Source organism: Schistocerca gregaria, unplaced genomic scaffold (genome assembly GCF_023897955.1).
Source record: "Schistocerca gregaria isolate iqSchGreg1 unplaced genomic scaffold, iqSchGreg1.2 ptg000047l, whole genome shotgun sequence".
NCBI classification, from domain to species: domain Eukaryota; kingdom Metazoa; phylum Arthropoda; class Insecta; order Orthoptera; family Acrididae; genus Schistocerca; species Schistocerca gregaria.
In genome coordinates, this window is record NW_026061704.1 from 3,707,531 (window position 1) to 3,723,647 (window position 16,117).

Here is a 16,117-nt window from a genome sequence, read left to right on the forward strand (position 1 = left end):
TTAAGTCGATTCGATAACAAATGACGAAAACGAACGGAGTTCTCAGGTGTTTACTACATACGAACACTTTACACATTCTCCCGTGCAACTCGGCTGCTAGTCCTCATGCATGTAAAATCTTAAGGTACTAGCTCATGTCCAAGGCACCAAAGCCAGCTAAAAAGTCAATAATCAATACCTAAAACTTGAATTGTACTACTTCTTACTGGCTATTACATCAAATTAGAAGCTTCATCTGTGTTCTACTGTTCTGGTTTTAGTGTCTCCGCCTACCGCAGCATACGACATAGCTTTGCAGACGATAAGTACATCCGTTTCAGAGAGAAGAGCGGCCAATGTGACGATCTGGCTTTAAGTCGATTCGATAACAAATGACGAAAATGGACGGATTTCTCAGGTTTTTACTACATATGAACACTTTTCACATTCTCCCGTGCAACTCGGCTGCTAGTCCTCCTTTCATGCAGAATCTTAAGGTCCTAGCTCATGTCCAAGGCACCAAATCCATCTAAGAAGTCAATAATCGATACCTTAAACTTGAAGTGTACTACTTCTTACTGGCTATTACATCAACTTAGAAGCTTCATCTGTGTTCTACTATGGTGCTTTTAGTTTCTCCGCATACCGCAGCACGCGACACAGCTTTGCAGACGATAAGTACAACCGTTTCAGAGAGAAGAGCGGCCAATGTGACAATCAGGCTTTAAGTCGATTCGATAACAAATGACGAAAACGGACGGATTTCTCAGGTTTTTACTACATATGAACACTTTTCACATTCTCCTGGGCAACTCGGCTGCTAGTCCTCCTTTCATGCAGAATCTTAAGGTCCTAGCTCATGTCCAAGGCATCAAAGCGAGCTAAAAAGTCAATAATCGATACCTAAAACTTGAATTGTACTAGTTCTTACTGGCTATTACATCAAATTAGAAGCTTCATCTGTGTTCTAGAATGGTGATTTTAGTGTCCCCGCATACCGCAGCACGCGACATAGTTTTGCAGACGATAAGTACAACCGTTTCAGAGAGAAGAGCGGCCAATGTGACGATTTGGCTTTAAGTCGATTCGATAACAAATGACCAAAACGGATGGATTTCTCAGGTTTTTACTACATATGAAACTTTTCACATTCTCCTGTGCAACTCGGCTGCTAGTCCTCCTTTCATGCAGAATCTTAAGGTCCTAGCCCATGTCCAAGGCTCCAAAGCCAGCAAAAAGTCAATAATCAGTAGCTAAAACTTGAATTGTACTATATCTTACTGGCTATTACATCAACTTAGAAGCTTCATCGGTGTTTTACTATGGTGCTTTTACTGTCTCCGCATACCGCAGCATGCGACATAGTTTTGCAGACGATAAGTACAACCGTTTCAGATTGAAGAGCGGCCAATGTGAGAATCAGGCTTTAAGTCGATTCGATAACAAATGACGTAAACGGACGGATTTCTCAGGTTTTTACTACATATGAACAGTTTTCAAATTCTCCCGTGCAACTGGGCAGCTAGTCCTCCTTTCATGCAGAATCTTAAGGTCCTAGCTCATGTCCAAGGCACCAAAGCCAGCTAAAAAGTCAATAATCGATACCTAAAACTTGAATTGTACTACTTCTTACTGGCTATTACATCAACTTAGAAGCTTCATCTGTGTTCTACAATGGTGCTTTTAGTGTCTCCGCATACCGCATCACGCGACATAGCTTTGCATACGATAAGTACAACCGTTTCAGAGAGAAGAGCAGCCAATGTAACGATCTGGCTTTAAGTCGATTCGATAACAAATGACGAAAACGGACGGATTTCTCAGGTTTTTACTACATATGAACACTTTTCACATTCTCCCGTGCAACTCGGCAGCTAGTCCTCCTGACATGCAGAATCTTAAGGTCCTAGCTTATGTCCAAGGCACCAAAGCCAGCTAAAAAGTCAATAATCGATACCTAAAACTTGAATTGTACTACTTCTTACTGGCTATTACATCATCATAGAAGCTTCATCTGTGTTCTACTATGGTGCTTTTAGTGTCTCCGCATACCGCAGCACGCGACATAGCTTTGTAGACGATAATTACAACCGTTTCAGAGAGAAGAGCGGCCAATGTGACGATCTGGCGAGTCGATAACAAATGACGAAAACGGACGGATTTCTCAGGTTTTTACTACATATGAACACTTTTCACATTCTCCCGTGCAACTCGGCTGCTAGTCCTCCTTTCATGCAGAATCTTAAGGTCCTAGCTCATGTCCAAGGCACCAAATCCATCTAAGAAGTCAATAATCGATACCTTAAACTTGAATTGTACTACTTCTTACTGGCTATTACATCAACTTAAAAGCTTCATCTGTGTTCTACTATGGTGCTTTTAGTGTTTCCTCATACCGCAGCACGCGACATAGCTTTGAAGACGATAAGTACAACCGTTTCGGAGAGAAGAGCGGCCAATGTGACGATCTGGCTTTAAGTCGATTCGATAACAAATGACGAAAACGGACGGATATCTCAAGTTTGTACTACGTATGAACACTTTTCACATTCTCCCGTGCAAATCGGCTGCTACTCTCCTTTCATGCAGAATCTTATTGTCCAAGCTCATGTCCAAGGCACCAAAGCCAGCTAAAAAGTCAATAATCGATACCTAAAACTTGAATTGTACAACTTCTTACTGGCTATTACATCTTCTTAGAAGCTTCATATGTGTTCTACTATGGTGCTTTTAGTGTCTCCGCATACCGCACCACGCGACATAGCTTTGCAGGCGATAAGTACAACCGTTTCAGAGAGAAGAGCGGCCAATGTGACGATCTGGCTTTAAGTCGATTCGATAACAAATGACGAAAACGGACGGATTTCTCAGGTTTTTACTACATATAAACACTTTTCACATTCTCCTGTGTAACTCGGCTGCTAGTCCTCCTTTCATGCAGAATCTTAAGGTCCTAGCTCATGTCCAAGGCTCCAAAGCCAGCTAAAAAGTCAATAATCAGTAGCTAAAACTTGAATTGTACTACATCTTAATTGCTATTACATCAACTTAGAAGCTTCATCTGTGTTCTACTATGGTGCTTTTAGTGTCTCCGCATACCGCAACATGCGACATAGCTTTGCAGACGATAAGTACAACCGTTTCGGAGGGAAGAGCGGCCAATGTGACGATCTGGCTTTAAGTCGATTCGATAACAAATGACGAAAACGGACGGATTTCTCAGGTTTTTACTACATATGAACACTTTTCACATTCTCCTGGGCAACTCGGCTGCTAGTCCTCCTTTCATGCAGAATCTTAAGGTCCTAGCTCATGTCCAAGGCACCAAATCCATCTAAGAAGTCAATAATCGATACCTTAAACTTGAAGTGTACTACTTCTTACTGGCTATTACATCAACTTAGAAGCTTCATCTGTGTTCCAATATGGTGCTTTTAGTGTCTCTGCATACCGCAGCACGCGATATAGCTTTGCAGACGGTAAGTACAACCGTTTCAGAGAGAAGAGCGGCCAATGTGACAATCAGGCTTTAAGTCGATTCGATAACAAATGACGAAAACGAACGGAGTTCTCAGGTGTTTACTACATATGAACACTTTACACATTCTCCCGTGCAACTCGGCTGCTAGTCCTCATGCATGTAAAATCTTAAGGTCCTAGCTCATGTCCAAGGCACCAAAGCCAGCTAAGATGTCAATAATCGATACCTTAAACTTGAAGTGTACTACTTCTTACTGGCTATTACATCAACTTAGAAGCTTCATCTGTGTTCCACTATGGTGCTTTTAGTGTCTCCGCATACCGCAGCACGCGACATAGCTTTGCAGACGATAAGTACAACCGTTTCAGAGAGGAGAGCGGCCAATGTGACGATCTGGCTTTAAGTCGATTCGATAACAATTGACGAAAACGGACGGATTTCTCAGGTTTTTATTACATATGAACACTTTTCGCATTCTCCCGTGCAACTGGGCAGCTAGTCCTCCTTTCATGCAGAATCTTAAGGTCCTAGCTCATGTCCAAGGCACCAAAGCCAGCTACAAAGTCAATAATCGATACCTAAAACTTGAATTGTACTACTTCTTACTGGCTATTACATCAACTTAGAAGCTTCATCTGTGTTCTACAATGGTGCTTTTAGTGTCTCCGCATACCGCATCACGCGACATAGCTTTGCATACGATAAGTACAACCGTTTCAGAGAGAAGAGCAGCCAATGTAACGATCTGGCTTTAAGTCGATTCGATAACAAATGACGAAAACGGACGGATTTCTCAGGTTTTTACTACATATGAACACTTTTCACATTCTCCCGTGCAACTCGGCAGCTAGTCCTCCTGACATGCAGAATCTTAAAGTCCTAGCTTATGTCCAAGGCACCAAAGCCAGCTAAAAAGTCAATAATCGATACCTAAAACTTGAATTGTACTACTTCTTACTGGCTATTACATCATCATAGAAGCTTCATCTGTGTTCTACTATGGTGCTTTTAGTGTCTCCGCATACCGCAGCACGCGACATAGCTTTGTAGACGATAATTACAACCGTTTCAGAGAGAAGAGCGGCCAATGTGACGATCTGGCGAGTCGATAACAAATGACGAAAACGGACGGATTTCTCAGGTTTTTACTACATATGAACACTTTTCACATTCTCCTGGGCAACTCGGCTGCTAGTCCTCCTTTCATGCAGAATCTTAAGGTCCTAGCCCATGTCCAAGGCTCCAAAGCCAGCTAAAAAGTCAATAATCAGTAGCTAAAACTTGAATTGTACTATATCTTACTGGCTATTACATCAACTTAGAAGCTTCATCGGTGTTTTACTATGGTGCTTTTACTGTCTCCGCATACCGCAGCATGCGACATAGTTTTGCAGACGATAAGTACAACCGTTTCAGAGAGAAGAGCGGCCAATGTGAGAATCAGGCTTTAAGTCGATTCGATAACAAATGACGTAAAGGGACGGATTTCTCAGGTTTTTACTACATATGAACAGTTTTCAAATTCTCCCGTGCAACTCGGATGCTAGTCCTCCTTTCATGCAGAATCTTAAGGTCCTAGCTTATGTCCAAGACGTCAAAGCCAGCTAAAAAGTCAATAATCGATACCTAAAACTTGAATTGTACTACTTCTTCCTGGCTATTACGTCAACTTAGAAGCTTCATCTGTGTTCCACTATGGTGCTTTTAGTGTCTCCGCATACCGCAGCACGCGACATAGCTTTGCAGACGATAAGTACAACCGTTTCAGAGAGGAGAGCGGCCAATGTGACGATCTGGCTTTAAGTCGATTCGATAACAATTGACGAAAACGGACGGATTTCTCAGGTTTTTATTACATATGAACACTTTTCGCATTCTCCCGTGCAACTGGGCAGCTAGTCCTCCTTTCATGCAGAATCTTAAGGTCCTAGCCCATGTCCAAGGCTCCAAAGCCAGCTAAAAAGTCAATAATCAGTAGCTAAAACTTGAATTGTACTATATCTTACTGGCTATTACATCAACTTAGAAGCTTCATCGGTGTTTTACTATGGTGCTTTTACTGTCTCCGCATACCGCAGCATGCGACATAGTTTTGCAGACGATAAGTACAACCGTTTCAGAGAGAAGAGCGGCCAATGTGAGAATCAGGCTTTAAGTCGATTCGATAACAAATGACGTAAACGGACGGATTTCTCAGGTTTTTACTACATATGAACAGTTTTCAAATTCTCCCGTGCAACTCGGATGCTAGTCCTCCTTTCATGCAGAATCTTAAGGTCCTAGCTTATGTCCAAGACGTCAAAGCCAGCTAAAAAGTCAATAATCGATACCTAAAACTTGAATTGTACTACTTCTTCCTGGCTATTACGTCAACTTAGAAGCTTCATCTGTGTTCCACTATGGTGCTTTTAGTGTCTCCGCATACCGCAGCACGCGACATAGCTTTGCAGACGATAAGTACAACCGTTTCAGAGAGGAGAGCGGCCAATGTGACGATCTGGCTTTAAGTCGATTCGATAACAATTGACGAAAACGGACGGATTTCTCAGGTTTTTATTACATATGAACACTTTTCGCATTCTCCCGTGCAACTGGGCAGCTAGTCCTCCTTTCATGCAGAATCTTAAGGTCCTAGCTCATGTCCAAGGCACCAAAGCCAGCTAAAAAGTCAATAATCGATACCTAAAACTTGAATTGTACTACTTCTTACTGGCTATTACATCAACTTAGAAGCTTAATCTGTGTTCTACAATGGTGCTTTTAGTGTCTCCGCATACCGCATCACGCGACATAGCTTTGCATACGATAAGTACAACCGTTTCAGAGAGAAGAGCAGCCAATGTAACGATCTGGCTTTAAGTCGATTCGATAACAAATGACGAAAACGGACGGATTTCTCAGGTTTTTACTACATATGAACACTTTTCACATTCTCCCGTGCAACTCGGCAGCTAGTCCTCCTGACATGCAGAATCTTAAAGTCCTAGCTTATGTCCAAGGCACCAAAGCCAGCTAAAAAGTCAATAATCGATACCTAAAACTTGAATTGTACTACTTCTTACTGGCTATTACATCATCATAGAAGCTTCATCTGTGTTCTACTATGGTGCTTTTAGTGTCTCCGCATACCGCAGCACGCGACATAGCTTTGTAGACGATAATTACAACCGTTTCAGAGAGAAGAGCGGCCAATGTGACGATCTGGCGAGTCGATAACAAATGACGAAAACGGACGGATTTCTCAGGTTTTTACTACATATGAACACTTTTCACATTCTCCCGTGCAACTCGGCTGCTAGTCCTCCTTTCATGCAGAATCTTAAGGTCCTAGCTCATGTCCAAGGCACCAAATCCATCTAAGAAGTCAATAATCGATACCTTAAACTTGAATTGTACTACTTCTTACTGGCTATTACATCAACTTAAAAGCTTCATCTGTGTTCTACTATGGTGCTTTTAGTGTTTCCTCATACCGCAGCACGCGACATAGCTTTGAAGACGATAAGTACAACCGTTTCCGAGAGAAGAGCGGCCAATGTGACGATCTGGCTTTAAGTCGATTCGATAACAAATGACGAAAACGGACGGATATCTCAAGTTTGTACTACGTATGAACACGTTTCACATTCTCCCGTGCAAATCGGCTGCTACTCTCCTTTCATGCAGAATCTTATGGTCCAAGCTCATCTCCAAGGCACCAAAGCCAGCTAAAAAGTCAATAATCGATACCTAAAACTTGAATTGTACAACTTCTTACTGGCTATTACATCTTCTTAGAAGCTTCATATGTGTTCTACTATGGTGCTTTTAGTGTCTCCGCATACCGCACCACGCGACATAGCTTTGCAGACGATAAGTACAACCGTTTCAGAGAGAAGAGCGGCCAATGTGACGATATGGCTTTAAGTCGATTCGATAACAAATGACGAAAACGGACGGATTTCTCAGGTTTTTACTACATATGAACACTTTTCACATTCTCCCGTGCAACTCGGCAGCTAGTCCTCCTGACATGCAGAATCTTAAGGTCCTAGCTTATGTCCAAGGCACCAAAGCCAGCTAAAAAGTCAATAATCGATACCTTAAACTTGAAGTGTACTACTTCTTACTGGCTATTACATCAACTTAGAAGCTTCATGTGTGTTCTACTATGGTGCTTTTAGTGTCTCCGCATACCGCAACATGCGACATAGCTTTGCAGACGATAAGTACAACCGTTTCGGAGGGAAGAGCGGCCAATGTGACGATCTGGCTTTAAGTCGATTCGATAACAAATGACGAAAATGGACGGATTTCTCAGGTTTTTACTACATATGAACACTTTTCACATTCTCCCGTGCAACTCGGCTGCTAGTCCTCCTTTCATGCAGAATCTTAAGGTCCTAGCTCATGTCCAAGGCACCAAATCCATCTAAGAAGTCAATAATCGATACCTTAAACTTGAAGTGTACTACTTCTTACTGGCTATTACATCAACTTAGAAGCTTCATCTGTGTTCCAATATGGTGCTTTTAGTGTCTCTGCATACCGCAGCACGCGATATAGCTTTGCAGACGATAAGTACAACCGTTTCAGAGAGAAGTGCGGCCAATGTGACAATCAGGCTTTAAGTCGATTCGATAACAAATGACGAAAACGAACGGAGTTCTCAGGTGTTTACTACATACGAACACTTTACACATTCTCCCGTGCAACTCGGCTGCTAGTCCTCATGCATGTAAAATCTTAAGGTACTAGCTCATGTCCAAGGCTCCAAAGCCAGCTAAAAAGTCAATAATCAGTAGCTAAAACTTGAATTGTACTACATCTTAATTGCTATTACATCAACTTAGAAGCTTCATCTGTGTTCTACTATGGTGCTTTTAGTGTCTCCGCATACCGCAACATGCGACATAGCTTTGCAGACGATAAGTACAACCGTTTCGGAGGGAAGAGCGGCCAATGTGACGATCTGGCTTTAAGTCGATTCGATAACAAATGACGAAAACGGACGGATTTCTCAGGTTTTTACTACATATGAACACTTTTCACATTCTCCTGGGCAACTCGGCTGCTAGTCCTCCTTTCATGCAGAATCTTAAGGTCCTAGCTCATGTCCAAGGCACCAAATCCATCTAAGAAGTCAATAATCGATACCTCAAACTTGAAGTGTACTACTTCTTACTGGCTATTACATCAACTTAGAAGCTTCATCTGTGTTCCAATATGGTGCTTTTAGTGTCTCTGCATACCGCAGCACGCGATATAGCTTTGCAGACGATAAGTACAACCGTTTCAGAGAGAAGAGCGGCCAATGTGACAATCAGGCTTTAAGTCGATTCGATAACAAATGACGAAAACGAACGGAGTTCTCAGGTGTTTACTACATATGAACACTTTACACATTCTCCCGTGCAACTCGGCTGCTAGTCCTCATGCATGTAAAATCTTAAGGTCCTAGCTCATGTCCAAGGCACCAAAGCCAGCTAAGATGTCAATAATCGATACCTTAAACTTGAAGTGTACTACTTCTTACTGGCTATTACATCAACTTAGAAGCTTCATCTGTGTTCTACTATGGTGCTTTTAGTTTCTCCGCATACCGCAGCACGCGACACAGCTTTGCAGACGATAAGTACAACCGTTTCAGAGAGAAGAGCGGCCAATGTGACAATCAGGCTTTAAGTCGATTCGATAACAAATGACGAAAACGGACGGATTTCTCAGGTTTTTACTACATATGAACACTTTTCACATTCTCCTGGGCAACTCGGCTGCTAGTCCTCCTTTCATGCAGAATCTTAAGGTCCTAGCTCATGTCCAAGGCATCAAAGCCAGCTAAAAAGTCAATAATCGATACCTAAAACTTGAATTGTACTAGTTCTTACTGGCTATTACATCATATTAGAAGCTTCATCTGTGTTCTAGTATGGTGATTTTAGTGTCCCCGCATACCGCAGCACGCGACATAGTTTTGCAGACGATAAGTACAACCGTTTCAGAGAGAAGAGCGGCCAAAGTGACGATTTGGCTTTAAGTCGATTCGATAACAAATGACCAAAACGGACGGATTTCTCAGGTTTTTACTACATATGAACACTTTTCACATTCTCCTGTGCAACTCGGCTGCTAGTCCTCCTTTCATGCAGAATCTTAAGGTCCTAGCCCATGTCCAAGGCTCCAAAGCCAGCTAAAAAGTCAATAATCAGTAGCTAAAACTTGAATTGTACTATATCTTACTGGCTATTACATCAACTTAGAAGCTTCATCGGTGTTATACTATGGTGCTTTTACTGTCTCCGCATACCGCAGCATGCGACATAGCTTTGCAGACGATAAGTACAACCGTTTCAGAGAGAAGAGTGGCCAGTGTGACGATCTGGCTTTAAGTCGATACGATAACAAATGACAAAAACGGACGGATTTCTCACGATTTTACTACATATGAACACTTTTCACATTCTCCCGTGCAACTCGGCTGTTAGTCCTCCTTTCATGCAGAATCTTAAGGTCCTAGCTTATGTCCAAGACGTCAAAGCCATCTAAAAAGTCAATAATCGATACCTAAAACTTGAATTGTACTACATCTTCCTGGCTATTACATCAACTTAGAAGCTTCATCTGTGTTCCACTATGGTGCTTTTAGTGTCTCCGCATACCGCAGCACGCGACATAGCTTTGCAGACGATAAGTACAACCGTTTCAGAGAGGAGAGCGGCCAATGTGACGATCTGGCTTTAAGTCGATTCGATAACAATTGACGAAAACGGACGGATTTCTCAGGTTTTTACTACATATGAACACTTATCAAATTCTCCCGTGCAACTTGGCTGCTAGTCCTCCTTTCATGCAGAATATTAAGGTCCTAGCTCATGTCCAAGGCATCAAAGCCAGCTAAAAAGTCAATAATCGATAACTAAAACTTGAATTGTACTACTTCTTACTGGCTATTACATCAACTTAGAAGCTTCATCTGTGTTCCACTATGGTGATTTTAGTGTCCCCGCATGCCGCAGCACGCGACATAGCTTTGCAGACGATAAGTACAACCGTTTCAGAGAGCAGAGCGGCCAATGTGACGATATGGCTTTAGGTCGATTCGATAAAAATGACGAAAACGCACGGATTTCTCAGGTTTTTACTCTATTTGAACACTTTTCACATTCTCCTGGGCAACTCGGCTGCTAGTCCTCCTTTCATGCAGAATCTTAAGGTCCTAGCTCATGTCCAAGGCACCAAAGCCAGCTAAAAAGTCAATAATCGATACCTAAAACTTGAATTGTACTACTTCTTACTGGCTATTACATCAACTTAGAAGCTTCATCTGTGTTCTACTATGGTGATTTTAGTGTCTCCGCATAGCGCAGCACGCGACATAGCATTGCAGACGATAAGTACAACCGTTTCAGAGAGAAGAGCGGCCAATGTGACAATCTGGCTTTAAGTCGATATCGATAACAAATGACGAAAACGGACGGATTTCTCAGGTTTTTACTACATATGAACACTTTTCAAATTCTCCCGTGCAACTCGGCTGCTAGTCCTCCTTTCATGGAGAATCTTAAGGTCCTAGCTCATGTCCAAGGCATCAAAGCCAGCTAAAAAGTCAATAATCGATACCTAAAACTTGAATTATACTACTTCTTACTGGCTATTACATCAACTTAGAAGCCTCATCTGTGTTCCACTATGGTGATTTTAGTGTCTCCGCATACCGCATCACGCGACATAGCTTTGCAGACGATAAGTACAACCGTTTCAGACAGAAGAGCAGCCAATGTGACGATCTGGCTTTAAGTCGATTCGATAACAAATGACGAAAACGGACGGATTTCTCAGGTTTTTACTACATATAAACACTTTTCACATTCTCCTGTGTAACTCGGCTGCTAGTCCTCCTTTCATGCAGAATCTTAAGGTCCTAGCTCATGTCCAAGGCTCCAAAGCCAGCTAAAAAGCAAATAATCAGAAGCTAAAACTTGAATTGTACTACATCTTACTGGCTATTACATCAACTTAGAAGCTTCATCTGTTTTCTACTATGGTGCTTTTAGTGTCTCCGCATACCGCAGCATGCGACATAGCTTTATAGACGATAAGTACAACCGTTTCGGAGGGAACAGCGGCCAATGTGACGATCTGGCTTTAAGTCGATTCGATAACAAATGAAGAAAACGGACGGATTTCTCAGGTTTTTACTACATATGAACACTTTTCACATTCTCCTGGGCAACTCGGCTGCTAGTCCTCCTTTCATGCAGAATCTTAAGGTCCTAGCTCATGTCCAAGGCACCAAAGCCAGCTAAAAAGTCAATAGTCAGTAACTAAAACTTGAATTGTACTACTTCTTACTGGCTATTACATCAACTTGGAAGTGTCATCTGTGTTCTACTATGGTGCTTTTAGTGTCTCTGCATACCGCAGCACGCGACATAGCTCTGCAGACGATAAGTACAACCGTTTCAGAGAGAAGAGCGGTCAATGTGACGATCTGGCTTTAAGTCGATTCGATAACAAATGACGAAAACGAACGGATTTCTCAGGTTTTTACTACATATAAACACTTTTCACATTCTCCTGTGTAACTCGGCTGCTAGTCCTCCTTTCATGCAGAATCTTAAGGTCCTAGCTCATGTCCAAGGCACCAAAGCCAGCTAAAAAGTCAATAATCAGTAACTAAAACTTCAATTGTACTACTTCTTACTGGCTATTACATCAACTTGGAAGTGTCATCTGTGTTCTACCATGGTGCTTTTAGTGTCCCTGCATACCGCAGCACGCGACATAGCTCTGCACACGATAAGTACAACCGTTTCAGAGAGAAGAGTGGCCAATGTGACGATCTGGCTTTAAGTCGATTCGATAACAAATGACGAAAACGGACGGATTTCTCAGGTTTTTACTACATATGAACACTTTTCACATTCTCCCGTGCAACTCGGCTGCTAGTCCTCCTTTCATGCAGAATCTTAAGGTCCTAGCTCATGACCAAGGCACCAAAGCCAGCTAAAAAGTCAAAATCGATACCTAAAACTTGAATTGTACTACTTCTTACTGGCTATTACATCAACTTAGAAGCTTCATCTGTGTTCTACTATGGTGCTTTTAGTGTCTCCGCATACCGCATCACACGACATAGCTTTGCAGACGATAAGTACAACCGTTTCAGACAGAAGAGCAGCCAATGTGACAATCTGGCTTTAAGTCGATTCGATAACAAATGACGAAAACGGACGGATTTCTCAGGTTTTTACTACATATGAACACTTTTCACATTCTCCCGTGCAACTCGGCTGCTAGTCCTCCTTTCATGCAGAATCTTAAGGTAACAGCTCATGTCCAAGGCACCAAAGCCAGCTAAAAGTCAATAATCGATACCTAAAACTTCAATTGTACTACTCCTTACTGGCTATTACATCATCATAGAAGCTTCATCTGTGTTCGACTATGGTGCTTTTAGTGTCTCCGCATACCGCAGCACTCGACATAGCTTTGCAGACGATAAGTACAATCGTTTCAGAGAGAAGACCGGCAAATGTGACGATCTGGCGAGTCGATAACAAATGACGAAAACGGACGGATTTTTCAGGTTTTTACTACATATGAACACTTTTCACATTCTCCCGTGCAACTCGGCTGCTAGTCCTCCTTTCATGCAGAATCGTAAGGTCGTAGCTCATGTCCAAGGCACCAAATCCATCTAAGAAGTCAACAATCGATACCTTAAACTTGAATTGTACTACTTCTTACTGGCTATTACATCAACTTAGAAGCTTCATCTGTGTTCTACTATGGTGCTTTTAGTGTCTCCGCATACCGCAGCACGCGACATAGCTTTGAAGACGATAAGTACAACCGTTTCAGAGAGAAGAGCGGCCAATGTGACGATCTGGCTTTAAGTCGATTCGATAACAAATGACGAAAACGGACGGATTTCTCAAGTTTGTACTACATATGAACACTTTTCACATTCTCCCGTGCAACTCGGCTGATACTCCTCCTTTCAAGCAGAATCTTATGGTACAAGCTCATCTCCAAGGCACCAAAGCCAGCTAAAAAGTTAATAATCGATACCTAAAACTTGAATTGTACTACTTCTTACTGGCTATTACATCTTCTTAGAGGCTTAATATGTGTTCTACTATGGTGCTTTTAGTGTCTCCGCATACCGCAGCACGCGACATAGCTTTGCAGACGATAAGTACAACTGTTTCAGAGAGAAGAGCGAACAATGTGACGATCTGGCTTTAAGTCGATTCGATAACAAATGACGAAAACGGACGGATTTCTCAGGTTTTTACTACATATGAACACTTTTCACATTCTCCTGGGCAACTCGGCTGCTAGTCCTCCTTTCATGCAGAATCTTAAGGTCCTAGCTCATGTCCAAGGCACCAAAGCCAGCTAAAAAGTCAATAATCAGTAACTAAAACTTGAATTGTACTACTTCTTACTGGCTATTACATCAACTTGGAAGTGTCATCTGTGTTCTACTATGGTGCTTTTAGTGTGTCTGCATACCGCAGCACGCGACATAGCTCTGCAGACGATAAGTACAACCGTTTCAGAGAGAAGAGCGGCCAATGTGACGATCTGGCTTTAAGTCGATTCGATAACAAAGACGAAAACGAACGGATTTCTCAGGTTTTTACTACATATGAACACTTTACACATTCTCCCGTGCAACTCGGCTGCTAGTCCTCCTGCATGTAAAATCTTAAGTTCCTAGCTCATGTCCAAGGCACCAAACAAGGGTAAAAAGTCAATAACCGATTAATAAAACTAGAATTGTACTATTTCTTACTGGCTATTACATCATCTTAGAAGCTACATCTGTGTTCTACTATGGGGATTTTAGTGTCTCCGAATACCGCCGTACGCGACATTGCTTTGCAGACGATAAGTACAACCGTTTCAGAGAGCAGAGCGGCCAATGTGACGATTTGGCTTTAAGTCGATTCGATAAAAATGACTAAAACTGACGGATTTCTCAGGTTTTTACTCTATTTGAACTCTTTTCACATTCTCCCGTGCAACTCGGCTGCTAGTCCTCCTTTAATGCAGATTCTTAAGGTCCTAGCACATGTCCAAGGCACCAAAGCCAGCTAAAAAGTCAATAATCGATACCTAAAACGTGAATTGTACTACTTCTTACTGGCTATTACGTCAACTTAGAAGCTTCATCTGTGTTCTACTATGGTGCTTTTAGTTTCTCCGCATACCGCAGCACGTGACACAGCTTTGCAGACGATAAGTACAACCGTTTCAGAGAGAAGAGCGGCCATTGTGACAATCAGGCTTTAAGACGATTCTATAACAAATGACGTAAACGGACGGATTTCTCAGGTTTTTACTACATATGAACACTTTTCAAATTCTCCCGTGCAACTCGGATGCTAGTCCTCCTTTCATGCAGAATCTTAAGGTCCTAGCTGTTGTCCAAGGCGTCAAAGCCAGCTAAAAAGTCAATAATCGATACCTAAAACTTGAATTGTACTACTTCTTACTGGCTATTACTTCAACTTAGAAGCTTCATCTGTGTTCCACTATGGTGCTTTTAGTGTCTCCGCATAGCGCAGCACGCGACATAGCATTGCAGACGATAAGTACAACCGTTTCTGAGAGAAGAGCGGCCAATGTGACAATCTGGCTTTAAGTCGATTCGATAACAAATGACGAAAACGGACGGATTTCTCAGGTTTTTACTACATATGAACACTTTTCAAATTCTCCCGTGCAACTTGGCTGCTAGTCCTCCTTTCATGCAGAATATTAAGGTCCTAGCTCATGTCCAGGGCATCAATGCCAGCTAAAAAGTCAATAATAGATAACTAAAACTTGAATTGTACTACTTCTTACTGGCTATTACATCAACTTAGAAGCTTCATCTGTGTTCTACTATGGTGCTTTTAGTGTCTCCGCATACCGCAGCACGCGACATAGCTTTGAAGACGATAAGTACAACCATTTCCAAGAGAAGAGCGGCCAATGTGACGATCAGGCTTTAAGTCGGTTCGATAACAAATGACGAAAACGGACGGATTTCTCAGGTTTTTACGACATATGAACACTTTTCACATTCTCCCGTGCAACTCTGCTGCTAGTCCTCCTTTAATGCAGAATCTTAAGGCCCTAGCTCATCTCCAAGGCACCAAAGCCAGCTAAAAAGTAAATAATCGGTACCTAAAACTTGAATTGTACTACTTCTTACTGGCTATTAAATCATCTTAGAAGCTTCATATGTGTTCTACTATGGTGCATTTAACGTCTCCGCATACCGCAGCTCGCGACATAGCTTTGCAGACGATAAGTACAACCATTTCAGAGAGAAGAGCGGCCAATGTGACGATCTGGCTTTAAGTCGATTCGATAACAAATGACGAAAACGGACGGATTTCTCAGCTTGGTTTTTACTACATTTGAACACTTTTCACATTCTCCCGTGCAACGCGGCTGCTAGTCCTCCTTTCATGCAGAATCTTAAGGTCCTAGCTCATGTCCAAGGCACCAAAGCCAGCTAAAAAGTCAATACTCGATACTTAAAACTTGAATTGTACTACTTCTTACTGGCTATTACATCAACTTAGAAGCTTCATCTGTGTTCCACTATGGTGCTTTTAGTGTCTCCGCATACCGCAGCACGCGACATAGCTTTGCAGACGATAAGTACAACCGTTT